Below are 16871 nucleotides of genomic sequence, written 5' to 3' on the forward strand. Positions count from 1 at the left end.
CTACCTTTTGGTTCTTATTTTCTGGTATAAACGAATTTTCCATATTAGTTACTAACTGCCCCAGATTGCTGCTTATTCTTGACTGTTAGTGAGACCCACCTCTTGGCTCATTACTCCCATGTCTGACCCATTTTAGAGCTTGTCTTGCCACTGAGGGATCTTCTGAGACATCAGGCCTATCTCTGGTGATATGAACACCCAAACGATGTGATTTTGAAACGTGCAAGTGGTCCTCTTTTGCTGTCTTCCGAAGAAAAGCGAATTTGTTCAGCAAACATTCCCTGACTTCGAAGAGCTCGGTGGGGGTGCTGCCCAGAGATGCCCTTCACACCTGTACCCAGGGCCCTCGCTGGGCAGAACGGCTGTCCCAGGGGGGAGCTGGCTTCAGGATCAGACAGATGCTGCTGAATGACCGAACCCCTGAGCCGCAGTGTCCTTCTCTGTCCAATCGTACAACCCTTCACAGAGGTAGGGCGGCCATCTCCTGAGGTAGCACAGGTCAAGTGCAGCCCAGAACGTGGAGGTACCCAACAAATGGCAGTTTGTATAATACGAATCCGTTTGGGAGGCTGTACCAACAAGTTACAAGCTGTGACTTGTAACAACAATTATTATTTCTGGAGGGTGAGAAGTCCAAGGTAAAGGCACTGGCAGATTCAGTGTTTGTGAGGGCCCACCTTATGCTTCCCAGACAGCGTCTCCTCGCTGCGTCCTCACACAAAAGGGGTGAGGGAGCTCCCTGGGGTCTCTTTATAAGGCACGAACCCCATACATGGGGGCTCCACCCTCAGGACCTAATCACCCCCAATGGCTAGGATTTCAACATATCAATCTTGGGACACAAATATTCAGACCACAGCAGTTATTTTGAACGAAATAATAAATAGAGAGATTACTAAATTTGCTCAAAAGATCACTCTCCAGTCTCCCTGCTCTGAGAAGATACCGGAAAACTGAGCCTTATTGCCTGGGGGCTTCTTCCAGGCTGTGTGCAGCTGTGGGATTCAAAAGGAAACTCCCATCTTGCCTACCTCACAGGCTCTGCCGCAAGGCTCAAAGTACTGGAAGTACATGGAAGCACTGTGAAATTTTATTTTCCCAGATGACAAGCCTCTGCCCACTTCCGGTGTGGTCCTCCAGTATCACACATTTGACAGCAGAAGCTCTAGATATTCTATACAACTATGCTCAGTGGAGTGTAACATCGTGATTTCCGTTCTCATACATGCAGTTTGGTTTTGCACAGAAAAGCAGTATTTTCCTCGCATAAACACCATCATCTCTAACTCTGACTGATAATCACGAGCAGCACTCACATAGCACTTACTACAGGAACCAGGTTTACGTCTAAGCACTTTACGTATCTCAGCTGATTTAATCCTCACAGCAACCTTTATTTCCACTTTACCTGTGAGGAAACTGAGACACAGTAGGTAAAAAGTTAACTTGCCCCAAATCAAACAGCTACTAAGTAGCAGAGCCGTTCTGACTACTCTTAACTACCCAGAAAAATGCGCTGCCATTCCCTGCCCCGGCTTCATCACACACTAAAAAATAAAACAAAGTCACAGGGTTCTTCATCTTGAATTGCAGTGAAACCTTTACATAATCCTACTTAGATAAATCATACATTCACATCTATTATAAGCTGAATTGTGTCCACCCCAAAATTCATCTGTTGAAGTCCTAGCCTCCAGCACCTCAAGATGTGACTGTATTTGGAGACATGGTTTTTAAAGCTGTGATTAAAACAATGGCATCGGGTGGGCCTCCTAAGAGGAGGAGATTTGGACAGCAACATGCATGGCTGCAGAGGAAACCATGCGAAGGCACAGGGAGGTTCCCCCCCACCCCAGTTCCTTTATTTTTTACTACTTCACATTTTCAGCAAACAAATCAACTTGCAAACAGGGTTTATTTCACACTAATTTCACATTAATGTATTATCTGGATTTTTTTGGCCAAAAAAATAGGGAATTGTCTTTAAATAATCATCTCTTCATTTCATGACCAGTCCACTGGGAAATGATACAATAGCAAGTTTTAGGACATGCAGGGGACATATCACCAACCAGTCTCTAAGCCGGGGAAAGGGGCCTCAACAGAAACTAACTCTGACATACTTCGATCTTGGACTTCTCGGCCTCCAGAACTGTGAGGAATAAGCTTCTGCTGCCCATGCTATGCTGTCCGTGGGGCTTTGTTACGGCAGCCCGAGCAGCCTTCGGCAACGTCAGTACAAAATCCTGCCAGGCACCAGCCGCCCTGCCCTCCATTCTCTATGCAAGGACCTGACTTTCCTGCCTCCGCCAAGTACACTGAGACCTGGGAGCCTCCCAGCACCTTCCCGGATGTGCTGGGGCCTCACATCCAGGCTTGCTCAAGCTATACTCCCTGCTTTCTTCTCCAAGCCAGTATGTCCCCCAACTCTCTCCTTAACTGGCATCGCTCCTGAGGCTGCCTGCTCAAGGCGGCCCTGTGTCACCCTCCTTTCTGCGGCCTCTGCCCATATCCACCTCTAAACAGTTATAATCCCAATCAGGACTCTCCCTTCCAGGACACCACCTCCCCTCACACACACACACCTTCACCCCTAAGCTACACTGAGCTTCCTGAGGCTGAGCTCCAAACCCCGCACATCCATCACCTCCCAGCGACAGCCAGGATGCCCATGTCCTGTCCAGCTGCTTGGACTCCAGCAGCCTGGCTGCACTCCTGTCCTGTGGTAATTGCAGCTGAGTCCTACCTACGTGGTCAGCGGCTGCTCCCCGAGCTCGCCCCACTTCCCCCTAACCCCAATCTTCTGCTACCTGGAATACTACATTTACACTTTCCTGCCCATCCTTAAAATCCCAGCTCAGGTCCTGCCTCTGTCCCTAAGGCTTCTCTGATTGTTTGCATCTTAGTGCATTGGTCACATTCTGTCCTACGTTCTGTTTTTTTCCTACTAAATTCCTGAAGGATAGGTGACACATTTTAACTTGCTCCCTGTAATGCAACATGGATGGAGAAAATGAACTCATTCACTTGTTTGGTCATGGGAATTCTCCATTAGCCAATTTCTTTTCTCTATTTTGATCACAAAGAAAGAAATGACAACAAAACAACTTCCAAGTAGGTATTTACATATAAAACGGCCTCCTCTCACATATATAATAGGAGCTACCAGGGAGTATTAGCACAGTGTAGACATACACATGCTGTACGCCTACTGCAAGCAAAGAACACAGAGAGGATGCCTGCCCCAAGAAGCAGACACTCAGCGGCCTGAGCACAGACCACCCAGTGCATGCTGGGCCGGCAGGACAGAGACACGAGCTGTGCCGTCAAGCTCAGTCTAGAAGGAAGGTGGGGCACATGATCAGAGACCTCAACAGTGGGAAATGATGTGAAAATGGAGTTGTAAACAAGGTATCCTGATTGCTATGGGCTGAACTGTGTCTCCTACCCCCAAATTCACATGTTGAAGCCCTAACCTCCCAGCACCTCAGACAGAATGTGACTGTATTTGGAGATAGGCTACCTTTAAAGAGGTCTTAAGTTAAAATGAGGTCCTAAGGGGGAGCTGAATCCAATCTGACTGGTGTCCTTACAAGAGGACATTTGGACAAAGAGAGACACCAGGGGTGCACGAGCACGGAGAAAAGGCCGTGTGAGAACACAGAGAAGGCAGCCGTCTGCAAGCCCAGGAGAGGCCTCAGGAGAAACCTGCTGACACCTCGATCAGGACTTCTGGCCTCCCGAACTGGGGGGGAAAAAGCTCTGTTGTTTAAGCACCCAGTCTGAGGTACTGCAATGGCAACCCTAGCAAACTGATATAACTAATATAATAATATGAGCTGTGATACAATGTCGATGAACCCAGAAACATCCCAGTGAAAAGAAGCCAGACACAAAGGTCACGTTTGATTCCACTGATACGAATTGCCCAGAGTCGGTAAAACCACAGAAATGAGGAGTAAAGATGGGGGAGTGGCTGCTTAATGTGCGTATGTTTAAGGTGTACACGGTAACTGTGATGATTTCATATATTTATATATTGTTAAATAATTACCACATCACGTTAACACATCCATCACCTCACAGTTACCGTGTGTGTGTACTTAAGATGTACTCTCTTAGCAAATTTTAAGAATACAATACAATATTTTTAACTATAGTCACCATCTGTACATTAGATCCCCAAAACTTACTTATTTTGTAACTGACACTTTGTACCCTTTGACCAACATCTCCCATTTCCCCCACTTCCTGGCCATCACCATCTACCTCTGCTTTTATAAGTTAGACTTTTTTAGATTCCACATGTAAGTTTACTATATGGAACAGTAAGTTCTCACGCAGCACTGTTGATAGGTCAAACCTGCAACATTAAGCGAAATAATGTATAATGAAATCAATTTTACCATAGGCTAACTGATCTACACGCAAGTTAAATTAAGTTCCTATGGTCATAAGAACATTACCAAACTTACAGTGACCCAAACACTTCTAATATTAAACACTGAAATGTGAGCTGTACACACATTTAAGACTAAACCAGTAAGAGAATTATTTTCCAACCCACTGATTCCAGTTTAGAGTCAAGTGGCCAGAGCCCCTCCCAGCAGCTCGGGGCACAAAGCGGGACACCACCCTGGACAGGACGCCCTTCTATCACAGGGCACACTCACACACACCCACACTCACTCAGGCTGGGACCACTCAGACATGCCGGTTCATCTGTGTACATTTTTGGGATGTGGGAGGAATCAGAGTCCTCAGAGAAAACCCATGCAGACATGGGAAGAACATGCAAAGTCCCGACAGACAGTGGCCCTGGGCAGGAATTGCTTTTTTTTTTTTTCCTCATCAACTTATAGCAAAATAACATTGAATGAAAGGACATTATTTGAGGACCTGCTATGTCTGGCTTACTTCATTTAGCATAACATCCTCCAGTTCATCCATGTCATTTCAAATGGCAGGATTTCCTTCTGGTTTTTTATGGTCAAATAGAGTTTGTGTGTGCATGTGTGTGTGTGTGTGTGTGTGTGTGTATCCTTTATATTATATATAAAATTCCACTGTTTTACATATATATATAATAATGACCAGAACTTGTGAAATATCATAGATAGAGAAAAAGTATTATATATAAGTATATATATTATATATATAATGAATAGTATACACACACACATTTTCTTTATCCATTCATCTGTTGACAGACACTTAGGTTATTTCCATATCATGCCTATTGTGAATAAGGCCTTTCAGTTTTATACTGATGCCATTGAAGAATTATTAACTTTTGATGTAAAGAGGATTCATTATGCTTTGTAGACAGTAAAAACAGGGAAGGTACTCTAATTCATTTTCACAAGATTTTCTGGAAAACATTTTTGCTTAACCTTCATCTATATTGAAAGTTCACTTAACCAGAAAAGTGAATTTTCCAAATATTAGAGATTTAACATGTGTTACAAACCTGCATAAGCTTCCAGTGTCCAAGATATACAAAAAGGAATACATAAAAATAAAAATAATACAAAAAACATCTTAGGGGGGCCGGCCCGGTGGCTCAGGTGGTTAGAGCTCCATGCTCCTAACACCGAAGGCTGCCGGTTCGATTCCCACATGGGCCAGTGGGCTCTCAACCACAAGGTTGCTGGTTCAACTCCTCGAGTCCCGCAAGGGATGGTGGACTCCGCCCCCTGCAACTAAGATTGAACACGGCACCTTGAGCTGAGTTGCTGCTGAGCTCCCGGATGGTTCAGTTGGGTGGAGCACGTCCTCTCAACCACAAGGCTGCTGGTTCGACACCCGCAAGGGATGGTGGGCTGCGCCCCCTGCAACTAAGATTGAACACGGCACCTTGAGCTGAGCTGCCGCTGAGCTCCTGGATGGCTCAGTTGGTTGGAGTGCGTCCTCTCAACAAGGTTGCCGGTTCGACTCCCGCAAGGGATGATGGGCTGCGCCCCCTGCAACTAGAAAAAAACGGCAACTGGACCTGGAGCTGAATGGCACCCTCCACAACTAAGATTGAAAGGACAACAACTTGACTTGGAAAAAAGGTCTGAAAGTACACTGTTCCCCAATTAAAAAAAAAAAAAAAAAAAAAAGTCCTGTTCCCCTAAAGAAAAAAAAAACATCTTAGGAGAACTAAAAAGTAGCCCTTTCCAAGTTTAGTGCATATTAGCCTTTTAAATTTCCCCATTATTTTATGTAACTATGAGACTGTTCTCAAAACAATACTGCTGAATGCAAATTTTCTAGGAGCATTATGTTTTCACTCTTTCATGATTCAAGGTCAGCCTAATTATAAATATTAAGCAACAAGAATAACCATTTCAAACACGTGTAAATAAATTACATTGTTACATTTCAACACCTGGTGTCACCAGTATAATGCAGTACAGGGCTACAGCAGCTCCATGCTGAGTGTTCCCTGACTTGGTGGCAGTCAGGCCTATGGGGAGAAAGACCCAGAGGCCCAGGTCACACCTTCCAGAAGCGTGACTTCATGACATCCCTAGGCATTTGCTATTCCCAGGAATCACACGGGTTTAAAGGATGGTTTTTATGTGTTTTTAATTTTGAACAAAATGATGTAAGGAAAAGATTGGAGTGAAATAAACCTGAAATACTTTTCCTCTCTCTAGACTATTTCACAAGTGTGGGCCTAGACACCTCCTCCTCCCCAGTCACGTGACTGCCCCCCACCCCAACCCCCCCGCTAGTGCACATCTACTCTCAAAATTCAGTTAATCCTATTTAGATTAGCTTGCTAAGGACACGCCTGAAATTAAAAATCCAAACTCTCTGTAAAAACATCATTCTTTAATTTGAGTTCAGGTTGGAATTCAAGAAAAGGGGAGATTTCAGGAAGGAAAACAAAATCCTTCAGACATCGTGAGTAAAGACCTTAGTGCTGACTTGCAAGAGGCACTGGACAGAATTGTAAAGCCTGGTCCAGTTCAGCCACGCTGACGATCTGAACAACTTTCACTCACACATTTACTGACAGTCTAACCAGTGTAGTACTTTTAAGATAAAACTGAAAAATGTACTGCCCCGATATTTCACAACTTGAAAAGGTGTTTTAAAAATGAGGTAACTACCTAGTAGCTCTCACTTGTTTTCCAGCAGCAAATGGACCCTGTAAAACCCTTCTGCAAAAGCTGGTTTCTAGCCAGTGAAGTCCAGGAACCGATTTGCTTAACAATAAGTAGTAAGAATGCAGTGGACATCTCATAAGATGATTCTGATGACGAGGTCCACTATGGCTGGCTACACGTAGAAACCTGGGAGGCATTTAAACCACCTGGTGCCCTTTGCCCTTCTTCCTGCCCTGACCACTTCTGGGCCATTTCACATCGATACTGAGGCCTCTTCCTTCTGTCTCTTTTAATTATATCTTGGATGACCATCTCCCCATGGTCTCACTGCCTCTAGGCTTGCTCTCACCCACCCTCCCCACAGATGCTTGCAGACCGTGGCCCTCCCCGTCCTGGGGATCTGGTGGGCAGCCTCTCAGATGGTCTGACGATCCTATCCCCTGGCATTTGTGTTCTTGTGTGATTCCTGCCCCTTGTGCAAGGCTAGGTTTAGTGATTTGCTTCAAACCAATAGAATACAGAGGAACTGACAGGATGTTACTTCCTGTTAGGTTACAAAAAGTCTGTGGCTTTCATCGTGGGGTTCTCCAGCGCTCTCCCTCCCTCAGATCCCTCATTCTCAGGAAAGCCAGTTGCCATGTTGTGAGCCTCTTTAAGGAGAAACCCACGTGGAGAGGAAATGAGGTCTCAGCAGACAGCCAGAAAGGACCCAGGCCTGCTAGCTGTCCTGTGAGTGAGCTCAGAGCCTCCTCAAGTCATCCTGGAGACGACCATGGTCCCAGCCAACACTCGGACTGCAGCTTTGTGAAAGACCCCAAGCCAGAGCCACTCATCTAAGCAGCGCTCAGATTCTCACCCATCGAAACTGTGAGATAATGTGTGTTTGCAGCCACAATGTTGGGGGTAATTTGGGAAACAAATTCATAAATGTCAAGTCTAAGCCTCTTCATGCTGCTCACAAGCCAGTCACCGCCCAGCCCCCTCTCCTCCTCCCACCACCACTGTTCTGCGGGTGGTGTGATCTGTTGCCCTCTTTCTCACAAGGTTGCCAGTGCCTTTAAGCCCTGTCCTCTTTATTCCTCAACATGCTGCCTGGCAAAGTCCTCCTCATCCTTGTAGGTTTCCAGGTCATTTCAAACATCATCTTCCCAGTATAATCCCCTTGTGGGCAGAATTGGTCCCGCCACCATGTCCCATAACATGGACGCCATCTGCTCTTGCCTCTAGCTGCTGAGGTCTCTGCTTCCTGTTTGCTGAGGTGGCCCAGGCACCAGCATCGGAGCTCCTCAACTTTCAGCCCGAGGACTCGGCATGTGGCAGGTGTCCAGTAGATGTCTGCTCAGAGAGTCAACATTCTGGGAGTTTTCCCACATGGTCATGTCTATTTCCTGCCAAGACATCATTACAACCCTTACCATTAACATAGGTTTCTTTTTACTATTTTCTCTCAAACCCCTTTCAAGGTTTTTCACTGGTCCTTATAATTCTCTTTATAGCAAAAGGACCCAGTGCACTTGGTTGTTATGTCCTTTAGTTTCTTCAATTTGGAAAAATTCCTCAGTCTTTCTTTGACTTTCATGATCTTTTAAAGATTTCAGGCCGTTTATTTTGCTGAATGTCCCTCAATTTGTTTTTTTTCTGATGTTGCCTTGTGATTAGGATCAGGTCATGCATCTTTAGCAGGACTCTTGGAAATGTTCTGTTCTTCTCATTGCCTCCTATCAAATAGCACAGGATCTCAATCTGTCCCCTGTTTCACCCTGATCACTTGATAAAGATTGTGACCAGCCCGGCTGCTCCACAGTGAAGTTATTCTTTTCCCCTTTATAGTTGGTATTTCCTAAGGAGTTACTCTGAAGCTATGTAAATATCTCAGTCACCACCAAACTTGCTACTTGTTCATTTATCTATTTGTGTCTGTACAGACTTACAATTTCTGTTTTATTCAGTGAGCTATCATCCAATGTGATCATTTATTTTGATGTTCCAATTGTCTTCAATTTGGATAGACAGACTAATCCCAGCGAGCTTCTCTGTCCCCTTGACCTGTGCGCATCATTCTTTGGGCACTTCTTTACTTTCTAGCACAAGTTATTCCAGGCTCATCTTGGGCTTTCCTTGTCCCTGGCCTGGAACCAGCCATTTATCCAAGAAACCCTGGTTTCCATTTTGGGAAAATGTTATTTAGAAGCCAGTCTGCTGTGAGGTGTGCTTATTGCTCTTGGGGTGTTATCTGCCCACAGGCTCCCTCAGAGGAATAGAAACAACAGGTCCTCGAATAACATCATTTTGTTATAATGTTGAGGAAATGCTATGAGAACTTAACTCTTATTTACATCAATTAAACAAAACTGGTTTCATTATACGTCATTTCACTTGAAGTCGCAGAAACTACCAACGATGATGTGAGGATGTACTGTCCACGTATATCCATATATACATACACACATGTACCCATACAGAAATGCACATTTACATCTATATTTATTGAAAACCATGAGTTCACACCAACACACCTAACCCAATCCACAGCACAGGGTTGATCCTAGTTTTCTACATTTCTGTATTTGTAATTCCCTGCTCCAACATTGGGAAACCTGATTCACGTGCTCTTTAGTAGTTACGAATTTGATCAATTCTTCCGGATGTAACTAATTTCCGATCTCAGTCCCCACCATCTCCCCTCAAAGTAAGCCGGCCTCTTCCTGCTCAGGCTCTGACACTCCACATCAGGATGACCCTCCCAGAGGATGGCCTTTTTATCCCCCTCAGGCTGGGACTCCCCACATCAGATACAAGGGGTGGAGATCGTGACTTGATCTCTTTATGGGAGAAGCTACAAAGTCGCACTGCAGAGGAACATGCGTGTGGGGGCGGGGGGGAGAATTTGTGGCCATTTGTGTAATTGAGCACACCAGGTTCCTCTGTGTCACTGCTAGCACGTGGCTTCCATTCTTAAGGTCCCCTCATTAGAGAAGACAATTGGCAGAGCACTAGCCATAATGTCTGCCTGCAAAGGAACAAGGGCCCTACACTTCCAGCTGAGTCAGGTCCCTTCCTTTGCAAAACTTCCCAGAAGCCCCACACATTACTTACTCTCCTTTACCATAACTTGAAGCACGTAGTCACTTTGATTAAAACTGGGCATCAGTAACTGAGGATGAAGGGGAGAATGGATATTTGGTGGTTACTACAACTTCTGCCACTCCCACTTTTTATATTTACTGACCAACATCCTGTTTTCGGAGGTTATTGAAGACCTCAAATGAATCTCCTGAAGTATTCTTGACCTTTACCTATCTCTAGGTTTATAAAGTCCCAAGGTAAATCATCCTAAGTGCACAGGAACTCTTAGAGAACCTTATATGGCTGTGCAGATGGTACATCACTACTGTTTTGTTCATCTAAAAATCTCACGTGGGAGAAAATGTTGCAATGGGCCTCTCCAAGAGCTTGCTGGGAGCAGATCAAAACTCCAGCCCCAAACACCACAGCATTCAAGAGAAGTGGGGGCAAAGAGTAGTGAAAATGGGCAAACCTCTCTGCCAAGCCAAAGAAAAAGGGAGACGGAAAAAGGGGAAATAATAACACAATGGAAGATAACCTCAGAAATGGGGTGTTGGTGCAGGACGGGAGGGGGATTGGCACGTGGGAACCACTCTTTGGGAAGTCCCAGAAACTTGTTTTGCAAAATCACCCAGAATGTAAGCCTTGATATCTTTCAGGTGAATTCATCTGAATCGATGCTATTTCTCTGCAAGGAAAACCCAAAGGACTGTTATTTAATGGCAAGTCACTACAGAAGTTTTCATTTATAAATTATTATAGCAGTGTAATTTTTGATGTTGTTCTAATATCCTTCAGATCATAGATGTATGGTGTTATTCCTGGGAGCAGGAAAAAGCATGGTGTAGAAGAAAACATACTTTAGAACTAGATGTATTTCACTACATAGTCGGGTAAAACCCTGCCACCTTTTAGCTGTGTGACCTTGGCCAAGGTGTTTCAACTCTCCAAACCTCAATTACCACCTGAAAAAAAATTAGGGTATAATGCCACATCAATGACTGATGTATGAGGATCATATGAGATAATGCATATAAAACTTCTGGCACATGATGATTTTAATAAGTATCAGCCCCCCTTCTGAGCTAAGGGTAAGTGACAGAATTATTAGAAGGACTGAACGACAGAATGGACCACAGATACATAAGTGCCTGGCATATAGCTTGTGTCCCATAAATGCTAGCTCCTTTTAAACTTACTCATGCATACAAAAAGCCATAGCCTAGTTATCCACCATAGTTGAATGGTGTTCTTTTATAAGGAAGTTTAACATTTTACACACAGAAAAAAATTGCATGAACCTTCTCTGCACTAGTGAACACTGTATACCAAAGATGATACAGCATACTCACGTTCACGTTCACTGCAGCGTTATGCACAATAACTTAACTAAGAGGTGGAAGCAATCCAAGTGTCCATGGACAGAGGTGTGGATGAATAAAGTGTGGCATCTATATACAACACTCATCCTTAAAAAGGAAGGAAATTCTGACACCTGCTACAACATGGATGAGCCTTGGGGACATTATGCTCAGTGAAATAAGCTGGTCACAAAAGGACAAGTACTGTATTGTTGCGGAAAAGCAGCGAGGACCGAGAAACTCAAGCGGCTCACAGAGGGCAAGGAGAACACAGCTTTACACTAGTGGGCCCAGTGGGATTGTTCCCAAAGAACTGAGCACTGACTGGGGTCAGGCGCTTTGTTTTATATGTTTAGGCCTCCGGGTTGGGGGGAAAATCTGGCCGGGGTGCCAGGGAGATCCGTCCCTAGCAGCTTTGATCCCTCAACTTTGTTTTGACAGGGAGGCCTCTAACTATGGTGCCTGCGGGAGACAGCTCCGATAAGGAGGGAGGAGGAGGGGGATTGAGCTCTTAGGGGGGCCTGCAGGAAAAACCGTCCCAATATATTCCCCCCTGTTGGTGATCGGAAGGGGAACCCGAAAGATCATCATCCAAACAGAGAGCGACAGCCCCGCAGGCAAGGGCGTGGGCAGTCGTTAGACGGGAGACGGCACCTTCGATGAAGTGGACAAGGACAGCAAAGATGTATGGGCCGATGGCAGTAAGGAAAATGGAGAGCAAGGGGGAGTCAGAAAGTCCAGGACTGAGAGCCAAACCCCAGGAGGCGAGCTCCTCGCAGCAGTTCTATATGCGATCCCCGGAGCTCACGGACCCTGGTGGCAGGGATCCGAGACTGGCCCATGTAGCAGCAACATTCGTCTTGGAGGAAGAGGCAGGTCCCGCACTTTTTGGCCGTGAGCAGACCCAGGGCTCCCCAGTTTATGAGGGCGACTGCCGCCAGGCTGAAGATGGGTCTGGAGTGACGTGAGTGAGTCTGAGACCTGCTCCATGTCATCATTGATTTCTTGAGAAAGTTTGTAGCAAAGTCGATGGAAGTCCCAAGGCCGGAGGCACCTGTAAAGATGCCAGCACCTATGAGGAAAAGGATGAAAGCCGCCTGGAGGGTACGAAGGGAAGGAAAGACCCGAGACTGGAATTCAGCGTCAGCAAAACGGGGCAGAAGGAGAATGAAAATGAGCACGTAGCCACCTCCACCATGATGCGCTCCAACACCTGCATGGGTAGCTTCCATTACAGAAGAGAGTGCAGAAGGGCAAAGGTGCAGAAAAGCTCTGGCAGTGGGTGTCGGGAGCCTGGGCGAGGCCAGGGGGCAGGTAACAGGCTAAGTTGAGGCAGGAGCCAGGGGGCGCCGACCGGGCCGGAGACGATGGGGGCTCTGAGCCGCGGGGCAGGGTCCTGGGCCTCCGGGAGTTTGGCCCTGCGGAGGGAAGTCAGGCTGAGGCCGCGGCAGCGAGGCCGGGGCAGTGCAGCCCGAGCCATTGCAGCAATCTGGGCCGCCGCAATGTCGCGGAGGGCAGTGCCCTGGACTCCACCATCATCGGAGTACCCGGTTTGGGCTAAGTAGGTCCAGCAGACAGACCCTCGGGGGAAGAGATTGCAGGGGAACTGGGAGGTCTGAGGCTCTTGTTCCGGACCCCCGGAAGCAGGGACACTTCGAGGAGAGACCTCAGGGGGAAAAGGCAAAAGGAGGCCTAAGAGCCAGAGGGCCTGAGGCCAGGTGAGCACGAGCAGAGGAGAAACCCATAACAGAAATCGGGACAGGAGGAGACCCCGCTGGGTGGGGGTCCAATCAGGCGGTCTTCTCAAGCGTGGTCTTCAGTGGCTCGGCGGGCACTGGGCGAGAAGTCCAGGCAGGCTGGTCCGACCCTGCTCGCGTGACTCAGGAGTGGTGAATCCACAGCGTGTTTCTGGGGACCTTCAGTGCAGTGAGGGTGACAAGGATTACTGTGCATGGGCCTGTTTATATTGGGCGGAGGGGCTCACGTCTCTAATCTTGACTTAGACGCTGTCACCTACAAGGTGGGGATGGACGGGGGTCCCTAACAAGTCAGGAGTTCTTTCTAGTAGATGTGAGTGCAGGCTCGTAAGGATCTTTCCTAGGGTGATAAGCTGACCTGGGAGTCACCTACTACTCTGAGGTTGCCTGGGATGGATGAGAGCAACGGGGGAGGCCGGCCAGAGAGAATTTTAAACGGGGGAAAAACCATCCTTTTGAGGAGTACACCGGGAGCGGAGGGCGCCTAAGGGGAGTAGATCCATCCATCCCAGGGAGGTTTATTTTTTTTTGGCATAGCTTAGACAATGTTTCTTTGAGGGTATGGTTCATGTACTTTACTTTCCCTGAACTCTGAGGCCGGTAGGCCGTGTGAAGCTTCCAGGAGACATTGAGGGCTGAGGCCAGAGTCCATAGTACATCTGAGATAAGGCTGGTCCGTTGTCCTGTGAATGATGAGGGGTTATGAAATGATTATGGCTGAGTCCTTGAAATTCTAGCTCTCGTTGCCTAAGGCCATATGTTATATAAGCAGCTAGGAAGAGTTTGGGTGGAAAATTGCTGTCAGTGCAGCTGCAGTCAGCCTGAGACTCTGAGAACAAGATTACCCCTGGATTGTCTCATAAGACAGCAGAACTGTGGCTGGTGGCATCCAGCACTGATATCGGCACTTCGATTTTCCCTAGTGTCTTCCTCTTCTTCCTTTTCAAACTCAACAAAATTACAGGTCAACTTTTCTTTTCCTCCCTGCTGATGGAAGTAGGTGAGCCTCCCTTTTACAGGTGGGTTCTCCATCTGGTAGTAAGGTAACATTAGAGCCAACATGATCTTTGTTTGGGAGCTTGAGGAGAAGTCATACGTGCATCGCACTTTTATAAGAAATGAGAAGGAAATAAGAAGCAATAAATCTGTAGCTGCTGTTTAGACGAACCAAGTAACAAAGAAGCGTGTCCCAACACTGTCAGGCAGAAGCCAATCAGCACAGGGGCGCCAGACCTCATTAAAAGACAGGAGATTCACAAAGTCAGCCTTTTCCCAAGCAGCTCTCAGTAACTTTCTCAGGTGTGCATTCAGGGACACTGAGTACGTCGTTTGCCTGCTTCTCAGTTTTGCGGCAGCAGTTTCCTTTGGTATATACTATGGCCTTTAAATAGTCCCCAAGTTAAGAACCCAGAGACGTTTTACATATCGCTTATCATGCCGCACCTGGAATACCAAAACTGTCGTGGAGTTTGTAAGCAGAAAACACCTCATATGAAAATTAAAAGTTAACTTGTACGCAAAGTTTAAATGTGGTCTTTAAGTTCCCCTTTGTGGGAGTGAAAAGGCAACCGTTTCCCTGGCTGGGAATTGAACCTAGGTCACCCGATTGCCAGGTGAAAATTCTATCACTGCACCACTAAGGGAGCACCAAGTATAACACCGTCAAAGAAGGAGAAATCTGGAGGCATGCAGCTGGGCAGAGCCTTCTTTTTCTCTCTCATATTACCTAAGCAAAATTGGTTTTACTGTAGTTTGGGGGCTGGGCAAGACCCAGGCTGCGCTCGCGGAGTGCAGGGGCAGCTGGGGTGGCCGCTGGGGTGCTCCCGGGTCACCAAACCAAGCTGGGGATGGCTCCGCCAGTGGCTGCAGTCGGGCCGCGGTTTTGTTTAGGTTCGCAGCACGGTAGCGAGGGTCGAGTCGGCAGGGGGAAAGTCCCCGGGCTTCTTCAGTGGCGACCGAGCAGGGAGCAGGGAGCAGGGACCCAAGAGCGGCCCTGGGAGCTCTGTGCTCTCAGCTTGCGCCACCCGCACTTGTGTTTCGGGGAGGGGAGCTTAGGCACCTTCTTCCTGGTGCTGCGGACCGGGCTGGAAGTTCCAGGACCAGGGAGTGGGAACGGGGGTGCCGGGTGCTGACCACCGTTGGCTCTTGGCCCCCTCCCCGGAGAGGCTGGTGCATGGAAGCTCGAAAGGGGCTGTCTTTTCTTCTCCCCTGGGGGCCCCCCTACGAGCTGCGTCCTCTTTCTGCCAGGCTCCCTGGGGTGAAGGCCAGAGGGTGTAGCACGACTCGGTGCCCGGGTCCAATCTTGCTCAAATCGCTGTTTCCCAGGACTGGGGTTGGGAGGGGGAACCAAGAGGAGCCTCTCTCTCCTCCAATACGTCGCTGTTCCGCTGGAGGCAGCTGGGTTTGCAGGCCCAGAGGGAGCCACTGTGGCTATTGCTTCCAGGACGCACAAGACCAGAGAAAAGCGCACTGCATGCAAACTCCTGCTGCCCCCAGGCCTGGCTGGCACCCCGGCCGCACCAGCTGACGACTTTTATGTTGGCTGCAGGGTGCTAACGCGGTGCCTGGGCCTGGGTCGCTTCCCGTCCCATTTGCACTTGCCCAGAATGTGGGGTTGTGATTGTTACTCTACGTTCCAGAGGTGCCTCTCTGCGCTCCTGCTCGTGCTGTGACTCGCACTGTCCCCAAACACAGTGGATCGCGGCTCCGCGAAATGTTTTTCTGGCACTCAGACGTCTGTCCTCAAACATTCAGTGTTTTCTTGTGTCCTCTTGGTGAAGGGGCTTTGTCGGAGGGGCGTTAGGAGTTTCTTTCGGAGTCTTGGTTACGAGAATCCTGCACTGTCCCTTTTTACTAGAGCAGAACTGTACCCCAAAGTGGAAGGATCCTGGCAATTTCCAACCAGGAGTTAATGTATGGAAACTGACCGGGTGACCAGGATTGCCGGTCACTACAATATAAACACGCCGGATGACGGCCAGGTCTAGGGTTCCCTCTGACAGCCAGCCGACATTAAAAGTGGGCTATTCTAATTCACAGAGGGTTCTTAATTTTCCTGGGGTCATGTGGACTCTATAATCTCCACTATAACCCTTCTTAAAATTCTTTAACATACAGTCTAAGACTGCAGGCTTACTTTGCTTACCTCCCATAGCGTACGATGTCGCAGACGGGGGGGGAAGGGGATTTACTCAGGTGCTGCCCTGCTGGCGTCCCTCGCAGGAACTTAGAAGCATTTCTGGCTACAGTGTATTGTGAATAACTTCACAGACCAGGCCACTCCATGGAGTGAATCACTGTTATGACAAATGACGCTCTTTGAGAATCAGGGCGAAGCATATCCAGGTTTCCATAGCCAAAGCAATGGAATCAGAGAATCAGACACACAATCACTCACACACCAGATTGACACCCTCCCATGGGTGTCCCTGACTGGATAGGTTATAAGAACCTACAGGGAGGTGATCAGGCTCCCCTTCTGTCACATGGGACAGGACTGGCTATGGACAGTGGCCTCAAGGCTTACCTGGTCCGAGGGGGGATCCAGCTGGGTGTCCCCGGTCCCTCTCTGCGGGTCCAGCTGGGGA

At 47.7% G+C, this 16871-nt stretch overlaps 1 protein-coding gene and 1 long non-coding RNA gene across 11 annotated transcripts in view; one reads left to right on the forward strand and one right to left on the reverse strand.

The window, feature by feature from the left end:
• Nucleotides 1-6631, forward strand: part of LOC109459607 (uncharacterized) — a 27104-nt gene extending 20473 nt beyond the window's left edge. For both annotated transcript variants that reach the window (XR_012495484.1, XR_012495485.1), the window contains one exon: nucleotides 137-6631. This is a non-coding gene — a long non-coding RNA (uncharacterized LOC109459607). The remainder of the gene's footprint in view (nucleotides 1-136) is intronic.
• The window catches only part of GGACT (gamma-glutamylamine cyclotransferase), a 60683-nt gene that overhangs the window by 33247 nt on the left and 10565 nt on the right, over nucleotides 1-16871 (reverse strand). The window contains exon 3 of one of the 9 annotated variants that reach the window (XR_012495480.1): nucleotides 5947-5969. The exons of 4 other annotated variants lie outside the window; for them this stretch is intronic. The gene's annotated coding sequence lies outside the window, so the exon portion shown is untranslated. Of the gene's footprint in view, nucleotides 1-5946; nucleotides 5970-8464; nucleotides 8489-9567; nucleotides 12600-15254; nucleotides 16581-16871 lie in introns of those variants that run through there. 4 more of the 9 variants (XR_012495483.1, XR_012495482.1, XR_012495478.1 and 1 more) reach the window with 4 other exon arrangements.

The sequence above is a fragment of the Rhinolophus sinicus genome, linkage group LG04 (assembly GCF_036562045.2).
Source record: "Rhinolophus sinicus isolate RSC01 linkage group LG04, ASM3656204v1, whole genome shotgun sequence".
In the NCBI taxonomy this organism is placed as follows: Eukaryota; Metazoa; Chordata; class Mammalia; order Chiroptera; family Rhinolophidae; genus Rhinolophus; species Rhinolophus sinicus.